This window comes from Macrotis lagotis, chromosome 3 (genome assembly GCF_037893015.1).
Source record: "Macrotis lagotis isolate mMagLag1 chromosome 3, bilby.v1.9.chrom.fasta, whole genome shotgun sequence".
In the NCBI taxonomy this organism is placed as follows: Eukaryota; Metazoa; Chordata; class Mammalia; order Peramelemorphia; family Peramelidae; genus Macrotis; species Macrotis lagotis.
Genome location: NC_133660.1, coordinates 251,668,259 through 251,692,865, shown reverse-complemented (window position 1 = coordinate 251,692,865; position 24,607 = coordinate 251,668,259). Strand labels below are relative to the sequence as shown.

The window sequence follows — 24,607 nt, the reverse complement described above, 5'->3', positions numbered from 1 at the left end:
TGACCAAGGAAGAGATGGAGAACATCATTGAAAATACACTGGATAATTTTGATTACATTAAATTAAAAAAGCTTTTGCATAAACAAAACCACTGTAATCAAGATCAAAAGAAATGTGGTAAATTGGGAAACAATTTTTACAACTAGTATTTCTGACAGAGGACTCCTTTCTAAAATATATAGAGAACTAAGTCAAATTTATATTAAAAAAAAAAAAGCCATTCCCCAATTGACAAAAGTTCAAAGGATATGCAGAGGCAATTTGCAGATGAAAAAATCAAAGCTATCTATAGTCATATAAAAATTGCTCTACATCATTACTGATTAGAGAAATACAAATTATCTCTGAGATACCACCTCACATCTCTCAGACTGGCCAATGTGACCAGAAAGGACAATGATCAATGTTGGAAGGGATGTGGGAAATCTGGGACACTAATACATTGTTGGTGGAGCTGTGAACTCATCCAACCTTTCTGGAATTATGCCCAAAGGGCAACACAAATGTGCATACCCTTTGATCTAGCAATACCACTCCTGGGTCTATACTCTGAAGAGATTATGAAAAAAAGGATAAAAACTTCACTTGTACAAAAATATTTATAGCAGCCCTGTTTGTGGTGGCAAGTATTGGAAATTAAGTGAATGTCCTTCAATTGGGGAATGGCTTAACAAACTGTGGTATATGTATGTCATGGAACACTATTGTTCTATTAGAAACCAGGAAGGACGGGAATTCAGGGAAGCCTGGAAGGATTTGCATGAACTGATGCTGAGCAAGATGAGCAGAACCAGAAAAATATTGTACACCCTAACAGCAACATGGGGGTGATGATCAACCTTGATGGACTTGCTCATTCCAAACCAGGGACAATTTTGGGCTATCTGCAATGGATAATATCATCTGTATCCAGGGAAAGAATTGTGGAGTTTAAACAAAGACCAAAGGCTATGACCTTCAATTCAGAAAAAAAAGTTAACTTATTATGTAATTCTGAGATCTCTTACTTTTCTTCCTTAAGGATATGATTTCTCTGTCATCATATTTAACTGAGATCAATGTATAGTATAGAAACAATGTAAAGACTAACAGAATGCCTTCTATGGGGGGGGGGGGAAGCAAGAATGGGGGGAAATTGTACAACTCAAAACAAATAAAATCTTTCTAAAAAAATAAAATAGGGGCAGCTAGGTGGCGCAGTGGATAAAGCACCAGCCCTGGAGTCAGGAGTACCTGGGTTCAAATCCAGTCTCAGACACTTAATAATTACCTAGCTATGTGGCCTTGGGCAAGCCACTTAACCCCATTTGTCTTGCAAAAACCTAAAAAAAATAAAATAAAATAAAGTTGAAGGCCTGAAAGTGATGTTTCTGCCATCATTTCTATTTGTTGTCATTATTTCACTTGAGATCTTTGGTTCCTGCAAATGAATTTTTAAATTATTTTTCGTGGTTCTTCAAAATAGACTCTTATAAGTTTTATTGACACAGCAGTAAATCTATAAATTAAGGCAATATCATTTTTGGAACATCTATTTTTATTTCATTTTTATATCATGTAGTTAATCATGAGCTGAATATCCCTCAATTATCCATTTTCCTTTATTTCAAGAGAGTATTTTGTAATTGCACCTCTACGACTTTAGACACCAAGTTTTCCATAGACTCATTTTCCCCTCTATTGCTTTTCTCCATTTTTTGAGTCAATAGTACTTGTAACAACTGTCATCCTTTCCTGTGATTTTTACAAATGAGCTTGTATTCTAAACCAGAGGTGCCCTTGGTCACTATGTGTCTCTGCTTGGTAAAGACAGTTTTCTGAATACTTTGGGGGATTGTTTTTACATTAATTTAACTTCTTATTCTGGGAATTTTTTTTATTACTTTCATTTCTTCAAGAAGTGTCAATGATAATAGTCATTTTCTATTTTAGTTAGTCCCCTCTGTGACAATGTTTGTCCTTTGTTTTAGAAGAAGATCATACATCAGGGAGGTGTTGTTATGACAAGGACATGAATTGGATTTGAGTTGGGGGATGCTGGGCTAAGTCACCAGCCTCACTTTCTCCACTGGAGCCATCTGGCCAATTATGGATCAAGACCACTGGAGATGGCCTTGGATGGGAGGCAGTCAGGTGAAGTGACTTGCTCAAGGTCATAGAGCTAGTAAGTGTCTGAAGCTGGATTTGGATACAAATCCTCCTGACTTCAGAGTCAGTGCTCTCCCACTGTGCCATCTAACTGCCCTATCATTGCTCTATAATGGTAAGTATGTGCATATAGAACTGGAGCGTTTTTACCCTTCATCTCCCAGGAGATATTGGGCTTAACATTATATGAAAGTAAATTGTTCAGGTGTCCAAACAAGTTACACTAACATATGGGTTTGAGACCTTCATGATGCAAATAACCCATGAGAAATGAAGAGACGAGATCGTAGTGTGTGTGTACAAGTGTACATGCACCTTAAACTGTGGCCAGTGAAGAAGCTTTCCATTCCATGACCAAAGAAGTCATTGAGGAGCAGAGTGAGCAGCATTGAGAAGGAGGCAAACCACAAGGAGGTATCAAGGTTCTCATAGACATTAGTGCAATGACAGGCATCCAAGTGTCTCTGTTGTAGAGTATAAGAATGATACTTTCTTCCACTGATCATGGCCAAAAATGAGAGGTCTGCATTATATCTTTGAACTTTTTTTCAACCCCCGAAGCAGAAAGAACCAGAGAATAAGGTTCCATCCTATAGAGTTGGAAGAAATTTAAATGATTTTCCCTTCTGAATTAGGCATGTTTAGTGTTACCATTTTATTACCTTTTTTAAATCCAGTTAAACTGTTTACTTAAACAATGATGGGGATAGCTAGGAGCTTGCAATCTAAGCAGGGAAGACAACATAGAGAAGAAAGCTGAAAATGGGTGGAATAGAGGGGAGTCAGAATATATTGGATAGAGGGCATGATGCTAATGGAATTGAAACCAAGTGGAGAAGCTGGCAGAAAAGGAGGTGGTAAATGAAGAGTTGGCTGAACTTCTGGGTCCTTTTAAAAGGAAGACTTTGGGAGGAGTGTTTTGTTCTGTGCTTCAACCCTCCAATCAAAGGGGAAAGAGGCAACTGAGGAAATGATTTGTTATGAATTTCAAAGCTGGAAACAATCTTTGAGATAATAAGATCCCTAGTAATGAGCTTTTCCTGAGGAGGAGGATGATGGGAGAAATCAGCTGATAGGGAAGGAGTTCTCTAAACTCAAATGGATTCATCTGAGGGTAACTTCCTAAAAGAGGACCAGATTTCTCTTTCTCTGGCTTGCTGATATATACATAAAACAAAGTTCAGATATATTTCATGTCTAAAATCCCCCTCTCTCAAAATGTATGTAATGGGATCTCTTAGAGAAAATATACTCATTGTACAAAGAGTGACTATCAGGTATAGGTCAACATATATACTCTACTACAATAAATACTTAAGACATCAAAGGATCCCAAGATCTCAAATATACCAATACCCTTGTTATGGTACTGGCCAATCACCAAAAAAATAAAGGTAAATATACTTAATCAGTCACACTACTCATATTTGTCCTTCATTCATAAAGACCATGTTATAGAGAGGTGATGTTATAACAAGCAAGTGAATAGGATTTGAGTGAGGGGTGCTGTGCTAAGTCACCAGTCTCACTTTCTCCTCCAGAGTCATCTGGGTCTAGTGGCTTGATGGGAATCAGGATGACTGGAGAGGGCTCTGGATGTGAGGCAGTCAGGGTGAAGTGACTTGCCCAAGGTCACACAGCTAGTAAGCATCAAGTGTCTGAGGCTGGATTCAAACTTCCATCCTCCTGATTCCAAGGCCAGTGCTCTATCCACTGCACCAGCTAGTAACTGTACAAATAAAGAAACACATGAGGTCCAGATCTCCTAGCCAACTAATGGGTAGTTTGGATTTTCATTAGTTACAGTATAATCTAAGCAGAGGTAATTTTCTTCTCTGAGAAGTCTGCCTCCCTTTGATTGGTGTTCATCTTACTTCAGAACTTTATGATTCTCAACCAACTAGACCATTTTTCAGCATCTATATTTGCTGGTCCGTGAAGAAGAAGAAACAAGAAAAAGAAAGAAGGAAGAGGAAGAAACAATAAGAAACCAGGAGGAGAAAGGAGCAGCAAGAAACAAGAATAAGAAAGGAGGAGGAAGGAGGAGAAGGAAGGAAGGAAGGAAGAGAGAGAGAGAGAGAGAAAGAAAGAAAGAAAGAAAGAAAGAAAGAAAGAAAGAAAGAAAGAAAGAAAGAAAGAGAAAGAAAGAATCCAGAGACTCAAGCTCACCTAGGTAAGTGCATATTCCAGATGTTTCTCAGGAGAGGCAGCAAGGAAATCCTCTTCTTACTTGAAGACCAAGAGTGTGCAACCAGAAAAGGACTGGAAAGAGAAAAAGAGAATCTTTTTCCTTATTAATTTCATAGATCTCAGAGCAGGTGACTCCTCCTGACTCTGTTACCAATCATCTTCAACACAACCTCCCACTCATGAGGGCTGAGAAGAAAACTATGAGTTCTGTCATCCCAGTGAAAGTATATGTTGATTCAGTCAAAAGTCAAAGCAAATGTCCAGTTTCATAGAAAATGTTCCACTGATAACTTTTCTACTATTTCCATTGTGGTGATATGTAAGGGAAGAATGCAGTAGGTAAAAATAAAGGTAAAAAATGAGAGAGATGAGAGGAGGATATATACATAGCTTACATATATATGTATATGCATATATATATATACATACATACATATATATATATGAGAGAAATGACATAACAAAGGGTATAGAGCCATTAGGTGATCGACATGAGCAGGCATTTTATTTCATTTTAAGTTTTATTTGGGCCTTTCATTTTTGAAACAGTCACTTTCCCCCTAACCCTTCCTTCCCCATTGATTCCTTGCTAGTAATAAATCATTCAACAAGAATTTAACAAAGAATAAACACCATTTAAATAATCAATTAGCAACATTTGTACTGCATCCACCTCCATAGTTCCCATAGAAGATTCCTTCTTCCTTTTTAGTTCTCTAAGACCCAGAACATTCCTTACAATCTTTTTTTTTTAGGTTTTTGCAAGGCAAATGGGGCTAAGTGGATTGTCCAAGGCCACAAAGCTAGGTAATTATTAAGTGTCTGAGACTGGATTTGAACCCAGGTACTCCTGACTCCAGGGCTGGTGCTTTATCCACTGTGCCACCTAGCCACCCCCATTCCTTGACAATTTTTTCAGGCAGTGGGAACTTGGAACTGATGAGAAGACCCTCTATTAGGCCCTCTAGCACAGCAAGAAGAGTTCTATAGTTTGTTGCCAGAATGCAAACAATGCATGTGTCACTATAATCACCATTTTAATCCTAAATTCATGTCAGGCACTGGGTATTAAGCAAACCATCTCCCATCCCTGACTTCTTTCTGTGAATCTTTCAACAGTTAACCTCAAGCTAAAAACTTAACCCAAACAAGAGGCCATCCCCCTCTCTCTGCCCCACCTGATTTTCCAGAGGGAGAGTTAGAAAAGTAGGGCATTGGCACAGGAGGACTCTTCTGGATTTGGTCGGCAACTCAGAAGACAAGAAGAAAGGAGCCAGGACACTGCCTCCCATGTTAAGATCAAACAGCCTTGTTAATGGGTGAGCCACCGAGTGGTTGCCTCAAGGAAAGGTAGGGATGAACCAAGTTTCCACCCTCTTAATGCAGAAATGAGACCAATTGTTGATAGAAAAAGGAAAGTATCCCCACCACCACCACCACCCACCCCATTCCCCGAGGGAGGGAAGGCAAAATAATAGCAATTCAGCCACCCCCTCTGGAAACCCTAATTAAGGGTGTATAAGTGACAATAGTTTTTTCAAAAGAGAAGTAGGGAGCATCCCGCCCCTTAGTTCTAACCTAAGTAAACACCACTAATGAACATCAGATCTGTAACTTGGCAGGTGCCAAGGACAGCACTCTCACAGAATGACTGTTAACCACAACCACAACTAGGGTGCTATTCAGTATACTATTCACCCCCACCACACAGACACTCCTCCAGCAAGAACTAATCTTTCAGCAGTATCAAACCTGGAAGTTGCTCCAGGGTCCCTTCCCCACAGTGAGCCTAGGGACTGCAGCACCCAACATGGACCAGTAATTGCTCCAGGTGCAAAATGTCCTAGTTATGGCTCTGTCATTCACTATGACTGGTAGATTAATTGGTTGAAAAAGTGTCTTCATCTTGTCTTAGTAATTCTTAAAGAAATCCAGGTCAACCTTTGACAACCATGGCTACAGGGAGAATTGCTGAACCAAATAAGGGATAAAAAAGATCATAATGACAATTTTTACTACATAAAAAATTTTAAAGGCTGCCACGCAAAATCAAAGAAGCTAGAATCAGAAAAGAAACAGTTGTGTAGGGAAAAATATTTGCATTAAATATCATTAATAAAGTCTGAAATTCAAAATGTATAGATTATTGACATAACAATGCCAAGAGCCATTGCTCCATATGGTAAGTGTTCAAAGGATATAAATCACACCATTTTTTTTTTTTAGTTTTTGCAAGGCAATGGGGTTAAGTGACTTGCCCAAGGCCACAGAGCTAGGTAAATTATTAAGTGTCTGAGGTCGGATTTGAACTCAGCTACTCCTGACTCCAGGGCCAGTGCTCTATCCACGGCGCCACCTAGCCACCCCTATCACATCATTTTCAATGGAAGAACTGAAAACTGTTAATCACTACCTGAAAACATGAAGCAAATTAGTAAGAGAGAAATGTGAGATGCTGAGTTTTCACATGTGTAAAATGTCAGATAAATGAAAATGGGAATATCAGAAGCTGGAGAAGCTGTGGTAACATAGGCACTTTAGGATACTATGCATTGATACAATTGGGCAGAGGTCCACAAGATAAGTGACTGAAGTGTCCTCATCCTTTGACCTAGAAATCCTATTATTAGGCAAATACTCCAAGAAGGTCCAAGTCAGAAACAGAAGTCCAATACACAGCAAAATACTCTGCGGCCAGCCCTCTTTGTGATAGCAAATAAATGTAAATAAAACAGGTACAGATCAATAAAGTTGTGGCAGAAAAAATGTGAATTCATGTGTAGTCATGTGTAGTCTGTTGGGTGTGGCCCTGTGGAAAGAGAGATGGATTTGGAATCAGGAAACCTGAGTTCCCATCCATTGGGACAGTGGGAAAGCTATTTAACCTCTGGACTTCAGTTTCCTTATCTGGAAATTGAGAGGGCTAAACTCAATTACCTCTGAAGACCCTTTTAGCTCTAAACTTATGATCCAATGACCCGGATCAAGGGATTCATCCAGTAACAATATACACAATGACCACAATTTTGTAAATGAAATGAATATCAAAAATGAGCCAAAGGGGCACCTAGGTGGTGCAGTGGATAGAGCACCGGCCCTGGAGCCAGGAGTAGTTGAGTTCAAATCCCACCTTAGACACTTAATATAATTACCTAGCTGTGTGGCCGAGGGCAAATCACTTAACCCCATTGCCTTGCAAAAATCTAAAAAAAAAAAAAAAGTCAAACTAAAAACAATTAAAAAAACAAAGATTCCTTAGAACAGTAGATGAAACATACCCCCCCATCTCATGTCATAAAGACAGAGGGACTACTAAGACAAATTTTTGTGTGTATCAGATATGGTACTTGTATGGGTTGTTTTTACTTAATTCCTTTGTCACAAGGGAAGGTTCTGTCTGGTTAGGGGAGGTTTAGGTGAAATGACTGTAACGTAAAGACAAAAGGAATCAGAAAAACATGTTTTAAGAGAGAAAAAGAAAGAATAAAAGGCAGGGATAGGCCAGAGAAAAACAAGGAGGTGATTACAGATGAGTCCATCTTTCTGAATTCACATCTGATCTCAGACATCTACTAACTGCGTGACCTTGGGCAAGTCATTCAACTAATTGGTTTGCTTCAGTTTCTTATCTGCAAAATGAGCTGAAGAAAAAAAAATGGCAAACTGTTGAGTCCCTTTCTGGAATCCACTCCCACTCCTGAGGCACTAAGATAAGGTTCTGGTGCTCAAGGACACCAGGTGAAGATAATTTACAGTGCTCCTATACACAATAGTCCCTAACAGCAAACCACTGTTGCATCTTTGCCAATAAAATTCCAAATGGGGTTATGAAAAGTCATTCATGGCTGAAACAACCAAACAATATAACATATATATAGATATATTTAGATATATACATATACATACATATTTATACATATGTGTGTGAAGAGATAGGAAAGCCATTTGGGCAAAATCAAACTAATGTGCATATGATGAGCCAGCTCTACTGAATCCTCTCCACACCTGACTGTACCTATCTTATCCAGGAGAGGGGGCCTTGATGGGACTATCTGAATCACCTTAAATCAATAATGGTTGAGAGTTTTTTCCCCAGGATGGTAAAACTCTAGTTATATATTTTTCAACCAGCACTGCAATCTGATGTAATAAAGTCTATGGATGGTTGATTATGACTAGCAGAATAAATAGGACAGGCATTCATTCTTCAATTAATAAATGATCAAAGGATATGACTAAGCAGTTTTGAGATGAAGAAATTAAAGCTATCTATAGTCATATGGAAAAATGTTCTAAATCATTACTGATTAGAGAAATGCAAATTAAAATAATTCTGAGGTACCACCTTATACCTACCAGATTGGCTAATATGACAAAAAAGAATAATGACCAATGTAGGAGGGGATGTGGGAAAACTGGGACACTAATGCATTGTTGAAGGAGTTGAGAACTGATCCAACTTTTCTGGAGAACAATTTGGAACCATGCCCAAAGAGTGACAAAACTGTGCATACCCTTTGAATTAGCACTATCACTACTAGAGCTGTATCCCGTAGAGATCATAAGAAAGGATAAAGCAGTTCTTTTTGGAAAGGCAAAGAATTGGAAATTGAGGGGATGCCCATCCATTGGGGAATGGCTGGAGTACTATTTCTGTAAGAAAGTATGAGAGGAGGGACTTCAGAAAATTTACATGAACTGATGCTAAGTGAAGTGAGTAGAACCAGAAGAACATTGTGCACATTAACAGTAACACTGTGTGATGATCACCTATGATGGACTTGCTCATCTCAGCAGTACAATAATCCAAGATAATTCTAAAGGACTTGTGATGGAAATTACCATCCATATCTAGAGAAGGAACTATGAAGTCTGAATGAAGACCAAAGCTTACTATTTTCAATTTTTAAAGTTGGTTTTATATTTTACGACTTTTCCCTTTCATGGTTTTTTCCTTTCTTATTCTCTTTTTTCACAACATGATTAATATGGAAATATGCTTGAATAATATTACATGTATAACCTAAATTATATTGCTGGGAGGAGGAAAGTGAGGGAGGGAGAAAAATGCAGTACTTAAAATGATTGTTGAAAACTCTTTACATGTAGTTGAAAAAAATTAATTTATTAAAAAAAAAACAAGACTAGGTTGTGAGGCACTGCAAATTTATCTATAACCTCCTCTTGCCCCAAGAGCATGCACTGCCCCTTCCCAGGTGCCTGGTATCCTGTGTCTATCCAAAGAACAACTAATCCACACCTTTGACCTTCCTCAGACAGAATCCTATGCTCTGGTTAAATGTAAGACCAATCCTAAAGGATCATTTTTGTATCTATCTCCCAGTGCCCAGCACGTAGTAAGCATAATAAATACTTGTTGATTATTTTATTGATTCTGTACCTTGTTATCAAAAATTACTCTTCTCCTTGATTCTCTCACTATGTTTTTCTGACACTATTGTCTCTTAGATCTTCTCCTACCTGTCAGAGGACTCTGTCTCGGTCTCCTATGCAGGATCTTCATCCATGTCATGCCCAGTAATCATGGGAGGTCCCTAAGGCTATTTCCCAAGCCTTTTCCCTCTTTTTTCCTCAATGTTTTTTTACTTGGTGACCTCATAAACTCCCATTAATTTATCATCTCAATATAGATAATTTTCAGATCTATTTTTCTAATCCTAATTCTCTCCTGCCCTCTATTCTTGTATCTCCAAATGAAATACCAACTGGACATTTCAAACTAGATGCCTGATAGTCATTTTAAACTCTGGTCCAAAACAAAAATTCATCATTTTTTTACCAAAATACTCTTTTCCTAATTTGCCTATTATTGACGGGAGACACCCAGACTCAAAACCTAGATGTCATCCTTGACTCCTTATTCTTTCTCTTTTTCTCTCCTTTTCTCTTTTGATTCTGTCACCACCCTAGTACAAATCCTCATCACCTCACACCTGCACTTCCCTAATAGCCTGCTATTGTTTCAGCCTTCTTCAAGTGTCCCCTCATTCCAATCCAGCCTCCACTAAGCTGTCAAATTGATATACTTTATATGCAAGCCTGAACTGTGTCATACACCCTAATTCAATCAACTTCAATGGCCTCCTATTACATCCAGAATGAAATAGAAAACCCTCTGTTTGGCTTTTAAAGGCCTTCATAGCTGGCCTTTTCCTATCTTTCCAATCTTCTTAAATTGCATATCCCTCTAGCCCCCATATATATACTCTGTGAGTCAGTGACACTGATGTCCTTGGTGTTCCTTGAGCAGAATACTTCTAACTCCAACTTTTCATTATTGTCTCCCATACCTGGAACTCTCTTCCTCCTCATTTTCATCTCCCGATTCCCTGGATTCCTTCAAATTATAAATAAAACCCCACCTTCCATAGGAAGCCTTTCCCATTCCCCAGAAGTCTAGCTTCCCTCTGATTATTCTTTCCAATTCATACTGTATACAGTTTATTTGTACATTATTCCTTACATATTATCCTGCACATTAGACTAGGAGGCCCTTAAGAGCAAGGACTTTTTTGTCTTTCTTTGTATCCTCGACTATAAGTACAGGTGCCTAATAAACACTTGTTGACTCTTCCTAAATCCAGTGGAGAGAAATAGAGGTGTTTCACTTGAATCATTGACAGATGAAGCCAAAATTTATCACCTAATGGAAAATACAACACTGACCTAGTTCCAAGCATATTTAAAGCTGGAAGGGATGCCCAAAGTTAATGAGGCCAATACTCCACCTTCCACAGGTGAGGAGATAGAAGTCTAGGGAGTTTAAACCATCTGCTCAAGGTCATAGAGAGTATTTAAACTCTGCTACTCTAATTCCAAATCTAGCCCTCTTTCCACTGGACCCCAGTGACTTCTCTTCTCCATAAACTCAACTTAGCCAGCCCAACTCTCTGTAATTCCCCTCCTTCAAATTTCAATGTGTCCAATTCACTCTATCCCAAACAATAAGTCACATAGGCTTACCTCTTTTTATTGGGCTTGGCTGATCTCATATTTTTTACACATTGAAGATTTGTCAATAGGTCTATCAGCATCATTTTTCTAATATTGCATCACTGCCACATACTGGTAATTCTTGATATGTTCCAGGGCTTTTTCTATTATTATTATTATTATTATTATTATTATTATTATTATTATTATATCTATTATGGATCTATGATCAACAATCTTTGATATTTCTATTGTAATTGTTTTGGGGAGTCACAAAATTGCATCCATCTAAGATGGTAAACTTAATCTCTTTCCTTCTCCTCAGGCCTCACTATTCCCTGAGACACAACAATATTAAAATTAATTTTCCTAAGTGTAGTGAAAGGAAGAGTCCATTGATGTGGAAAACTTTATTGCAAGCTTATTTTAAGAAATTGTCACAGTCAACCACAACCACAACTATTAAATCACCACCAAGAGCAGTCAGCAGACATCAACATTGAGGCAAGACCCTCTACCAAAGAAAGATTAGGACTTGTTGAAGGTTTATATGATGATCAGCATTTTTAGTAATAAAGTATTTTTAAATTAAGGAATATATAGTTTTCTAGACATAATATTATTGAACACTTCACAGACAATAGTATAGAATAAACATAACATTTTTATGATTCATGTGACTCTTTATTGCAGTGGTCTGCTACTGAACTCACAATATCTCTGAAGCATGACTTGACCTAACATTTCAAAATTTACAAAGTACTTCCCTCAAAACAACCTCATGAAATAGACAGTATAAGTATAATTTCCATTTTATAAATGAAGAATCTGAGACTTATGGGAGTTAAGAAACTTGTCCACCATCACATGGGTTAGCAAACATTGAGCTAGAATTTGAATCCAGGCCTCCTACCTCCCAGGCTAGGGTATTCCTCACTGCTTCCATGACCCTAGAGAGATTGATGGCTCTCCTTCCCTCTTGCCTTGGACATTAAGTTCTGGGATTCTACCTTCAAAAAGTGTTAGCCCATGCTTTGCCCAGAGAATTCTCTCTAACTGAGAATAACAGTGGATTGGAGGAGGGAGGGAGAATGGTGATTAGATGGCCTAGGTTTTCAAAGGGATTGGTTAAAATAGAGTAAACAATTAACTAAGAAAGGAGACCAAAAAAGATTATAGGGGAAAAAAAGAATGAAAGAAGTAATATATTATAGAAGCAATCCCAAGTTCTACAGTCAGGGGATCTAGGTCCAAATTTCAACTCTGCCATTTACCTCCTTGGGCAAGCCATTAACTCCTCTAAGCCTTTGTATTCATCCAAGAAATTAGACTAAATGTTCTCTAACATTCTTTCCATATCCATAAACAGTCCGGTCAACTAAATGGGAACAAAGTTTTAATGACTGATTTTCTTTTTCTTTTTTTTCTTCTAGCCTTGATTTATCTCCCCTTTCTGGAGGTATCAATATGACAAGAAATATTTTGACGGAAAGAAAGGCTCTAGAGGCCATAAGATCTTAGGCTTAGAGCTGGAAGGACCCTTGGAAGAAATTTAAACTAGGGGCAGCTAGGTGGCTCAGTGGATAGAGCACCAGCCCTGGAGTTAGGAGTACCTGAGTTCAAATCCAACCTTAGACACTTAAAAATTCCCTAGCTGTGTGGCCTTGGACAAGCCACTTAACCCCATCGCCTTGCAAAAAAAAACTAAAAAAAAATTTAAATTAAAACCCTCACCTTATATATGAGAAAACTGTAGTCCATGGAAGTTGAGTGATTTAACCAAGTCTCCTCATATACTTAAATCATAGGAAGTAAATGGAAGAGTCAATATCTAAACTCAGGTCCTCTGGTCCCACTATACTTCCATGGAAGACCTATTAGGAAGGTAATCTTTCATCAATACCTATCAAATTTATTTACATGATATATACATCAACAAGCTGGCAACTCCTTAAAAGAAAGGATAGTTTTTGTTTGTTCTGTCTTTGAAAACCACAGAGTGGATGGAGCCTAGACCTGGGATCAAGAAGATCCTTGAATTCAAATTAAATTCAAATTCAGAGACATATTAGGTATGTGATCCAGGACTAGTCACTTAACTTGTACCTGCCTCAGTTCCTTCAACTATAAAAATAAGGATGGCAATAGCACCTATTAGGAGAAAATGAATCCATATTTTGAATGACAAAGTGCTATTTGAATAATAGGTATCATCATCATCATCATTATTACCAGCACTTAGCAGACACATAGGAAGCACATATGAAATACTTAGATTGTGAGTGAGGAAATCATACAGCCCTGGTTCATACATAAGGCTATATTCCTTGTCTTAGACACCAACAACGACAAATCTATATTTCTTTCAGAAAAAAATTGTAGAGGGCAGAAAAAATGCTATGTTTAGCAACTGTTAGGAAATAGTATTGTACTTGATATTCCTGAATGAGAACACTTCAGGTCCAGTTTAATGGGGAAGTAGTGAGTTAAGTCAGTACCAAAAATCTGTAAAAATGCTCTTAATGATTTTTACTACTTGTTTCCTTTAATAATGGAATCTTAATAAGCAGGTCGATGCTAAATTAATATCATGGAAGCATTTTCAAAAGTATAATGTAACATAATAGTAACCCACCCACTTCAGGCTTAAAGTTGCACTCTGATTTGCATTCTGTTTCCTAATAGAATATCATCTGTCGGAAGGAAATCATTAAGCCAGAGAACAGAGCTTGCCAAAGTTAAACAAAGAAAAAATACACATTTAACAACTTCCCCCAAAAAGGGCTCAAAGGAGAGGCCTCGTGATGTTATGGAAAGAGTGTGGGATCTCAAGTCAGAGAGACTGGGTTCAAATCCTACAACTTTGCTGTCTAAATTTGATCAAGCCTCTCCCTTTGTTTCCTATCCATCCAATGAGGTGGTTGGATAAGAGAATCTATAAATCCCATCCCAGATTTAAATCTGACAGTCTATCATCTCTGTCCATGTAGATCTGGCACATATGGAGAGGTAGCCTTCTCCATATCGTATTATAGGATCTGTGTGACTCCTTCTATCACAAAATAAGGATGTACATTTTCTCCTGCTCTCAAGGGGGCAGGTATTGTCCTTACCTACAAGTCGTGATGAGCACTAGGAATATGATCATGCCTAAGAATCTGAATGTCATTTCTTAGAAGTGAAGAAGAGATAAGTTTGATTATATTTAACAAGCATTTATCAAACTCTTACTATTTGCAAAGCACTTGGAAGGTACTGACTTTTCAAATAATGCAGCTTAGTGCTGAAATGGACCAAAAAAAAGAACTTTTGTGACAGGAAAAAAAACTCAATCAATTGCAAAAGAATATAAGGTATTATCCTCTTTTCTGGACCAATTATTTAATTTCTTAAAAGGAATAAAGAAAGAACTTTTGTTTAATCAAAACTGCCAAAATATGTATGTAAAGAAACATAGTTGGCATACAGTATTTGAGCAGTCTGGGACAGAAAATGAACTGTGATATCAATATGAGGTTTAAATCAGCTTGTAAAAGATGCAGGGTGATGCCTCATTTGTATATAAATAGTTTAATGATTTAAGAGGATGGAGAAAGAACTTTCATTAAACTTTTTATTGACTGAAAATTGATCAAAAATTAATATGAAGAAATACACTTTTCAAAGGCACAAATGGAGGATTATTTTGAAAACGGATTAAATACTACACTTGTAATACCTTATGGTTCCTCACTTATCTGCATGCAACTGTTTTAAGAAAATTAATGAAAAATCATATGATTAAAAAAAGGCTATTGATTGAAATCAGGTGATTTTTTAATCTCATAAGCATAAGGCAAGTCACTGAGTTACTTGGAGGCTCTGAATTAAGCTAATGAAAATAGTGAAAAAATGCCTGGAAAGAGAAGAAAGACTCAATGGGGCAGTCAAACAGCAGTTCAATCAGAACTGTTTGAAGAAATCATCTGAAAGAAATCAGCAACAGGAGAAGTCAACTGCCAAGAAGGCATCAAAAATGTTAGTCACTGATGGATGGAAGATTTAAATGCTTTGGAAGATACTGCCTTTCAAGGTCACCTAGAGTATAAGAGAAATGAAAAAGTGCCTTCTGCCCTCTCTGGTTAAGAAGGGGGAAAGACAAGTTTTGCTGCTGCTTTGCTGTAGGAAAAGATCCCTAGGTTTAAATGAGCTAAGGGGAATTCTGGTTAGTAAAAGCCTGGCTCACTTGGCATGCCTTGTCCATTTTTAGAGGCTCTTTTTGCTATGCTCTGATAGGACAATGAGGATAAATAACTAGCTGAGTTTGTATTGCCTAGAGACAACCAGCCTGTGGAGCTCTGCAGTTCTCCAGAAGCTGCTAGCTCAATTAACACTTTTCTAATGCCCTTTTAAGAATGACTGCAAGTTTAAAAAAAAATTTGTAAATTGTGATTTGTTTAAATAGAAGGAAAGAGATTTGCCCAATTCAAGAGCAGTAAGGATCAAGACAAATAGTTAACACTTATTAATATTAACAAATACTTAACAGCTTCATGTGGTACAGATATCCTTGAACAAAACAATTGTAGGAGCAGCTAGGTGGTACAGTGGATAGAGTACCGGCCCTGGAGTCAGGAGTACCTGAGTTCAAATCTGGCTTCAGACACTGAATAATTACCTAGCTGTGTGGCCTTGGGCAAGCCTCTTAACCCCAATTGCCTTGCAAAAACAAACCCCCCCCCAAAAAATTATATCAAAGTCCAGAGGAAATGTGTTTCCTTCCCTCATGTTATTCTCTATTAGTGTGTGCCCATTCTTCCCCAAAGATACTGTTTGCTCTGATGGAAGATTATAGCCTAAATTTATTTTTTAAAAAGCTTTAATTATTCATTATTCATTCATTTTCTTTTTTATGAGTACTATAATATTATGTCCTTTCCTTATTGCAAAGTAAATGATTATGTTTAAGATCTAAATGTGTCATCATTGTGGAAAGCTGGTTGTGTAAATGAAAATTGCACCACTCAAGGTCTGAAAGCGAAGGTGGTGAATAGGGAGAGTATATTCCTCCAAAACAGTGTAACCTTATGACCTTGAGAGAGTTTGAAGATAAACTTATAGTGATGGTCTTTTTTTTTTTTTTAGGTTTTTGCAAGGCAAATGGGGTTAAGTGGCTTGCCCATGGCCACACAGCTAGGTAATTATTCAGCCTCTGAGACCAGATTTGAACCCGGGTCTCCTGACTCCAGGATCAGTACTTTATCCACTGTACCACCTAGTTGCCCTATGATGGTCCTTTTCTAACCTACATCTGCCAGTGGATTACACTGAATGAGCCAGTCCAGACAGAGAACAAGAGACCATATCACCTCTGTGATATGGTATTTCAGCACTGGGTGGTTCTCCCATCCACACCTGGGTTACACTGAACATGTATTATTCATTGTCTCTCTGAAGGGAGAGAGACAGGGCTGGTGCCCTTCCATCAAGCCATCAACATGATTACTCCTCTGAGCTTGAGCAAGAATCCCTCCATAGTTCACTGGATAATGCTGGTTCCTCACTATCTCGTTTTTTTTTTTTTTTAAACTATGTTTGAGGCAATAGGTTTAGCCAGCTCTTCTAGTTTGGGTTTCTTTCACTGTTTGTAGGGGATCACACAATCCTAGCCTTGGAGGCAATGGCAAGGGTGCAAGAAGTTGGTAAATATTGCATCCTCTGGTGAAACTAATTTCAGGTTAAGATGCTCCCTAACAACTATTTAAAGATGACCCCTTGCCAGAAGATGAGACTAACTCCAGGGGACTGTTTGGCACATGTGGGACTCAGGTGACATGCTCAGTGCAAACTAATTATTGTGTAAATATAATGACTAACCTTGACCCCAGAAAAGAGATGATGAAAAAGGCAACTCCCTGTTATCAAAAAAAAAATTGCAGAAGTGAGTTCAAAACAAGTAACTATAAGACTCTGAATTTTCTGGTTAGTTTTGCTAAATTGATCTTTTCTCAACTTGTTTTACATTTTATTTCAAGAGACAACTGGGGAGGGAAGGAGGGTGGCTATATTTGAAAATCAAGGTGATCTTAAAGTAACAATACAACTACAAATTTAATTGTCTTAAATATTGATATCACTAACAATATAATGCTAGCAGTTCCTGTTTCCTAAAGTTGTTAAAGTTCAAATGAATAAAAATACATCAAATTATTCTGCAACTCTTGAAGTGCTTTATACAGGACATTATACATACTATGATTACAACTCTTATGATTTTGATATCAAATGAGGAAGAGATCACTTCCAGCTGAAACCATGGAAGGTTTCAAGAAAGAAGTAATATCTAATGTAAACCACAGACTAATAAGTAGTATATCAAAAAAAGTGGAGATTAGTTAATACAGAAGATAGATATTCCAAAAATAGGAGAAAGTGAATTAAGGTACAGGGACAAGAAAATATGGGACACGTTGGGAAAATGCAAGTAGTCCAGTTTGGCTACACATGTGAGAAATGAGATAGGTTAGATAAGAACTAGACTGCCCTCTTGAAGAACTGAAACAATATTCAGGAGACCATGGAAAGCTGTTGAAGGATTTTTTGTCTTCTGTAAGCCTAGCATATAACAATTCCTTAAACTTCTCCTAGGACTATGCAATAGCATCTCCCTATACTATCTAAAGAATACAAGGAAGCCCCCTGAACCATTTCCCAGTCAATGGGTTGAAGCCTGTTCTTTGCATACAAACTTAGGGGAGACCATGGAGGAGAGTCACATAGCATGGAGAGGCATGGGAGGGTTGCAATCTGTAGTGCTGAAAGGAACACCCACGTGAGAAGCTCTAGAGTAGTAGGTTCTTGGAGTCTGGCCCAGTCTTTAGACGCTGAGCCTAAATTGAGTCTCAGAGCAAGCTCTCTAGGGGGTGGACAGCCCCAACGCTTTAGCCCCTACAATCCTTGCAACTTCCTTCCTCTGTCCATTCCTTGGACTCAACTCCCCAGAATAGCATTCTCACCCAGCCCAGATGACGAGCCCCATGGTTCCATAATGAGAATGCTGAGCAGCAGAAATGGAAGAGAGCCCATCTGCTGGCCTGCTCCCACCCTCACAAAAACAAATTCCTCATTCATGGTGTCGTTGAGTCCCTCAGGATGCGTGTGACGTGAAGCAGCCCAGATTGTGGAATAGACGCAAAAACCAATCTGTGTTTGCAAAATGAATCACGGAACATAGTCTCTGCTGTATGATGGCAACGTTCAGAACTCTCAGTCCAGGGAAGGAGACGCTGCCAATCACCCAGTGTGTGTTGGGGGGGGGGGGGAGAACAAATGCTTGATGATTTCTTTGTGGCCAGGGGGAAAAAAAAAAGCCCATCCATGCTAGAGAATGTTTGAGTGATCAGACCCAGCCCTGAACGATGTCCAAGAAAGTTTTGGGTCAGACAGAGCTCTGAATAAATAATAACTTGAAGGGGATGGTGCTAAGTCTATATAGCAAAGACTCTTGGAAGTGGTAGACGGGTTCCATTCCCACATCTTATGAGCTAGTCATTTAACTTCCCTGGAATTCCACCACATCTCTAACTTGAGGAAAGGTGTGAACCAAATGGCTTTTGGGGTCCCTTTCAGTTTTAGATCAATGAACCCATATTGATAGAACACTTTAAGTCTCAGGAAAGATAGCATGATCTTGTGGTTGGGGAGGAAGGAAACAAGCACTTATTAAGCAGAACTGTGCTTTACAAATATCTCATTTAATCTCATCAACTCTGGCAGGCAGGCCCTATGATTACCCCCATTTTACTGCTGAGGAAACTGAGGCCAACAGGGTTAGGTGACTTTACTAAGGTCATACACCTAGTAAGTGCCTGAGGCTGAATTTGGACTCAGCTCTTTCTGTCTCCAGGTCCTGTGCTCTATAGTATATACAGCTAGCTCTGAGGGCCAGACAGCCTTGAATCAAGAGCCTCTATGATCCCAGGAAAGTCACTTAATTTTTTAGGCTAGGAGTTTTCAAAGTGTGGTCATCAATCCCCTGAGGGTTGCTGAGACCCTTCAGTGGGTCCATGAGGTCAAAACTATTTTCATAATTATACTGACATTACCTGCCTATTAAAAACATTCATCCCTTTTCTAACTACATGCTTACGTGAAGCCAGATTTTCCTCATACACTTCAACCAAAACAACATATAGCAACAGATTGAATGCAGAAGCAGTTAGGAGAATCCAGCTGTCTTTTATTAAACCAGACATTAAAGAGATTTGAAAAAGTATGTAAAAAAATACCACTCTTCTCACTAATTTTTTTCATTTGGAACAACATGGTTTCTTTGCATAAATATGTATTATTTATGTTTATATGCAGTGAGTTTATTGTCATTTTCAATGATTTCATAAACATTTTTTAAAAATCCATCAATTTTAATTTCTAATTTGGTAAATACTGATTCTTATAACTCACTTAAAAATTCTTTTGGGTTCTAAAGGAGTCATGAAACCATAAAGTTTGAGAACCACTGCTCAGCTCTAAGTCCAGAAGGTATATAGAAGGTGCCAGCTTGCATAAGACAGAGGAAGTATCCTGATCTGGGACTCCCCCAAACCAAGGAAATCACAGGACTAGTACCCATCCCTTAAAAGTTTATAGAAGATTTTCCTTATGTTACCTCAAAGAGCAGGTATTATTTATGCTCATTTTATAGATGGATTAGAAAGCTGAGATTCAAAGAAGTTAAATAGCTTGAATAAGGTCACAAAGTCAATAATAATATTAATAATAATAATAATTTTATTTTGTTTAGTTACATTTTAAGTTCTGAACTGTCTTCCTCCACCCTATACCAAAGGTCATCATTTGACACAAATACATATATACATATGTATGCATGTATATGTATTAAATCATACTAAGTATACCTCTATCAGTTCTGATAGCATCTTCCTTTGTAGTTTGAGTATTTATAATATTCAAACATTTATATTATTCAAATATCCAGTACTCTGCAGTGTCTTGTGAATGGTATCTCATTTAGGTCTCAGAATAACCCTATGAAACAGGTTTTATTCCCACTTTACTGATGAAGAAACTGAGACTCAAAGACGTTAACATGGTAACACAGCAAATTACTTTTTCCACTTTACCATATTGTCTCTTCATTCTTGCTTTCTTGTGTTCATTAAGCATTTTTTAAATTCCCCTTGTTCTGTGGTAGTCACAAAAACAGTCAAATCCAATTCACCAATACAAAGCTGAAGAAACTTGAAAATCATTGCAAAAGAGGAAGGAAGGAAGGAAGGAAGGAAGGAAGGAAGGAAGGAAGGAAGGAAGGAAGGAAGGAAGGAAGGAAAGAAGGAAGGAAGGAAGGAAGGAAGGAGAGAGGGGAGGGAGGGAGAGGGGATTTAGATAGACCATGGTAAAGCCAGTTTTTGTCATTCACCAGCACTGAGACCTGGGCTTTGTCCTTCCCTTTTCTTGACTTCCCTCATTAAAGTTAGAGAAATTCCAAAGGGATTCAAGAACAAGAACACAACTGTGAGTGAGTGGATTGCTGTTTCAGGGAAGTGTGGGTGCAGTGCTATCTGGAGCAGTGAATGACCACTACTGGTTACTCCAAGAGGATGAGGCTAGTCAGAGTGGACATTATGGTCTTCTTCTCACCTCTCTCTCCACTATTAACACTGGCCCTCCCCTATTTTGGTACTGACCATGCTCTATAGCTAACAAATTCTGATTTCCTACTCACTTAATTCTTATGATTTATACTGAGTCCCTGTGGTAAAGACCTTTTATCTCTTCTACTACTCCTTTCTGACATCTAGTTCAGCCCTACCCTTTCCCAATCTTTTTTCTTCTTAAGTCCCATCACCCTTCACTGCCTTCTCTAGCTCACTAAGGATGGAGAAGGGGTTGGCATATTTTTTGATCCTCATTCTGACTTTTGTACCCCTACCAGATTGCTAAGCAAATTCTTCTTCTCTGAAGATCACCCCCATCTATTGACCATGCCTAGATCTGGCCATGCTCATCTACTGATTTCTTAGTCCCTGATCCTTCTTTCTCAGTGACTTTGAGTACTTAACCCCCAGGCTCCCTCTCTAGCATAAACCGTACTCTCATCTTTGGTGACTCTAACATTCACATCGACAGACCCTTGAACTCTTGACTTCCAATTACATCAACCTCCCTAATTCCATGACATCTCCCTCCAACCTACCCCAGTCCCATCCAGGTGTTTGTCACACCTTAGCCCTCACCATCGCCCCAAACTGCTTCACCTCTGGAACACTGAACTCTAAAATGCCTTTCTCTGAACATAATGTCTTGTGCCCTTCTACTAACCCTACTGTGTCACTCCTAAACCTGTTTTTGTCCTTACTCCAACCCCTTCAATCATGCCATTTCATCACTCTTGTCCAGGTCTGACTTTCTTTTCTGATAGGCCAAGGGACCTAGTTAACAAAGGTGAGGAGAACCCCCTAGTGGACAAAAATTATAAGTTCAAGCTTTGGGATCTGGGGGAGATTGCTGAGGAACTAGGAATATTGCTAGGTTTCAAGGGAATAATAGGGATCAATCAATAAATAAACATTCATTAAGCACCTAATATTTGCCTTCCTTATTAGACTAAGAACTCTTTGAGAGAAGGGGTTGTCTTTTGCCTATTAGTTTAGTATAAAATTTAAAGTATATAATAGACACTGAATTATGGATTGACTGACAGTGGAAATTCACATAAAATGAAGGAAACCATCCCTACTCTATGGCTTCTTTAAGACCACAAGGACACAGTCCCCCAAATCTTAAAGTCAAGGGAGTAATTAGTTGAACTAATGGTACTAATTGAAGGAGGGAAGGTGAATTTGAATTTTCAGTAGAGTAGCTTAAAGAAATGTAATGGGGGGGGCAGGGACAGCTAGGCAGGCAGCCCTGGAGTCAGGAGGACCTGAGATCAAATCTGACCTCAGATACTAATAATTACCTAGCTGTGTGACTTTAACCCCATTACCTAGCAAAAACAAAAAAAAAGCATATAATTGGAGAGTGTTCATCATAAGAAAGGAATCAGAAAGGGAGAATATAAGGTGTGATTGATTGGTTTTAAAGAGGAAGAATGATGGCTTGGGTCCTACTGCTCTTCATGTAGTGAGCTACTGTGTACCAGTGATGAAAAACTGAAAAATTAGCTTCTGTTACTTATAACATCTTAATTGTGGATTTTTCTGAACTTCTCCTACTCTATGTTGAGAAGAGGCAGAGTAAGGGGCTGAAGGGAAGCACAGGGACTATCACCTCTATGGTTTCCCAAACTGAGCCATATTCTCCAAGGTCCTCTGGTGAAACCGCCAAGTATCAAAACTAGTGTTGCCTTGGTTTGGAGGGATCTCCAGCAGAGGCTGATAATGTAAGCTGCCATCACCTTCAAGGGTATCCATTTCTTTCTACTCATTGCTGCAAAAAGGGATGACTCTACAATTGTCTTCTTAGTCCTTGGGGAGTAGGATAGGGTGACTTCTCTGAAGACAGCTGGAGAATCAGCCCTCTATTCAGCTGCTTTTCCCACTGGGTTTTATCTTTGTTCTTTTTCTTTATTATAAAACACTCATCCTCTGGGTCAAGCTGTAAAATATTTCTGTATACCATGGCAGGTACTACTACAGTGATCTCTATACTTTGTTTTCTAAGTTTCCATTTGCAAAAAAGAATTTCAACACTGAAGAATTTCTTTTGACAGAAAACTGAAGTCTCAAGGAATCATAGGATCATAGATCCATAGAAAACATGAATTAGAATCTGGGCTCTACCACTTAGCACCTGTGTGACTGTGGGCAAGTCACCTACTTCTCAGTTCCCTCATCTAGAAAATGAGGAGGATGATCTACAGCAGGGGTGGGGAAACTTTTTTCTGCCAAAGATTATTTGAATATTTATAACATCATTCTCAAGCTATATTGGCAAAACATTTAATTAATTCAGCCTTAAAAGGTTCCTAGATTTATTGAATTTCAAGTCCTTCCTGTGGTTGCTTTGGCAGTAGAGGCCTGAAACTAGAGATTCCCCACCCCTGATCTAGATGTTTACCACTAAGGACTCTTCCAGGTGTAAATCTATCTAGGTGGAATAGCAGATATTCTGCTAGGTCTAGAGGCAAGAAAACTTTCATTCAAATCCAGCCTCAGACACTTACTAGCTGGGTGACCCTGGGCAAATTATTTTAAATTCAGTTTCTTTACTGATAAAATGGGGAAAATAATAGCATCTGCTTCCCGGGGTTGTTGTGAGCCTCAAATGAGGTGATATGGGCAAAGTCCTGACCCAGAGTAAGAGTTTAATAAAGGCTTATTTCCTTCCTTTTTATTAGAAGAGCTCATAAAAGTTCCCAATTCTCATGTCCTTTCTGCTATATAATATTACCTCTATTATAGAATTTTCTTAAAGTAGACTGACCTGGATAGTGACTGACCATATTACGTACAGACAATGAAATAAAAAAAAAAAGGAGCCAACTTCTTCATTCTTTTCCTTCTCCCTAAAGACTGGATGTTTTTATAGTCAACATTCTCAGTAGCAACTATAAAAATCCAGGGTCATGTATCTCAGAGTTGATCTAATACAGGAGCACTCTGGAAGCTATCTCAGGTACAAGGTCCATTCTGGGTAAGCCTTTAGTTCAAACCTCTGCTTGTGAGCCCCCGCCAATATTTTGTTACCAGACAAACCAGAAGATTCATTTTTTCAAAACAAAAGACATTAAACAAAGGAAAAAAAATTAAGCAAATTTTTTCCCTTCTCCCACTCCTTACTGAACAGGGACATACTGCCCCTTTCCTAGATTATCACGCAATAAATGAGAGAGAAAATTCACCTAGGGGACTTGTGGTCAAGAAACATACAGAGAAAGAAATGTATGCCAAGGCATCTTCTAGGGCAGAATTCCACTAACTCCATCTCTGCTGTCAGCCGTCTCCTGCGGCTCTAGCTGGCCTCCAGAGCCCTGGTCTGAGATGTTGCCAGGGACCCTGCAGCAGGTTGGCTCTTCAGGTCCTGCTCTGCTCTCTGAAGCACAGGGCAGGGGCCTCTCCCTGAGGCTCCCCTCTGGGAGCTAGAGCTGAGTCCAGACCCTCCGGTCCACTCTCCCTGCCAGCTGAAGCAAACGCCAGCCAGGAGCTTTCAATCAAGTTTGTCTTTTGCTTCTGCTTTTGCCTAAGCAGCCACTCCCTGACACCTATTTGTTTTGGGATGAGAAAATTCTTTTTCAGCTCCTTTCAAACTTCATCTGTCTCTCGTCATCCATAGAAATCACCCGGGAGCTTCACTTAACAAGACTAAAAGGTTT

General features: G+C 38.6%; 1 long non-coding RNA gene across 6 annotated transcripts in view; it reads right to left on the bottom strand.

Annotated features, from left to right (window-relative positions):
* Nucleotides 1-24,607, bottom strand: part of LOC141518413 (uncharacterized) — a 149,972-nt gene that overhangs the window by 114,794 nt on the left and 10,571 nt on the right. For all 6 annotated transcript variants that reach the window (XR_012477185.1, XR_012477184.1, XR_012477186.1 and 3 more), the window contains exon 3: nt 4,318-4,410. This is a non-coding gene — a long non-coding RNA (uncharacterized LOC141518413). The remainder of the gene's footprint in view (nt 1-4,317; nt 4,411-24,607) is intronic.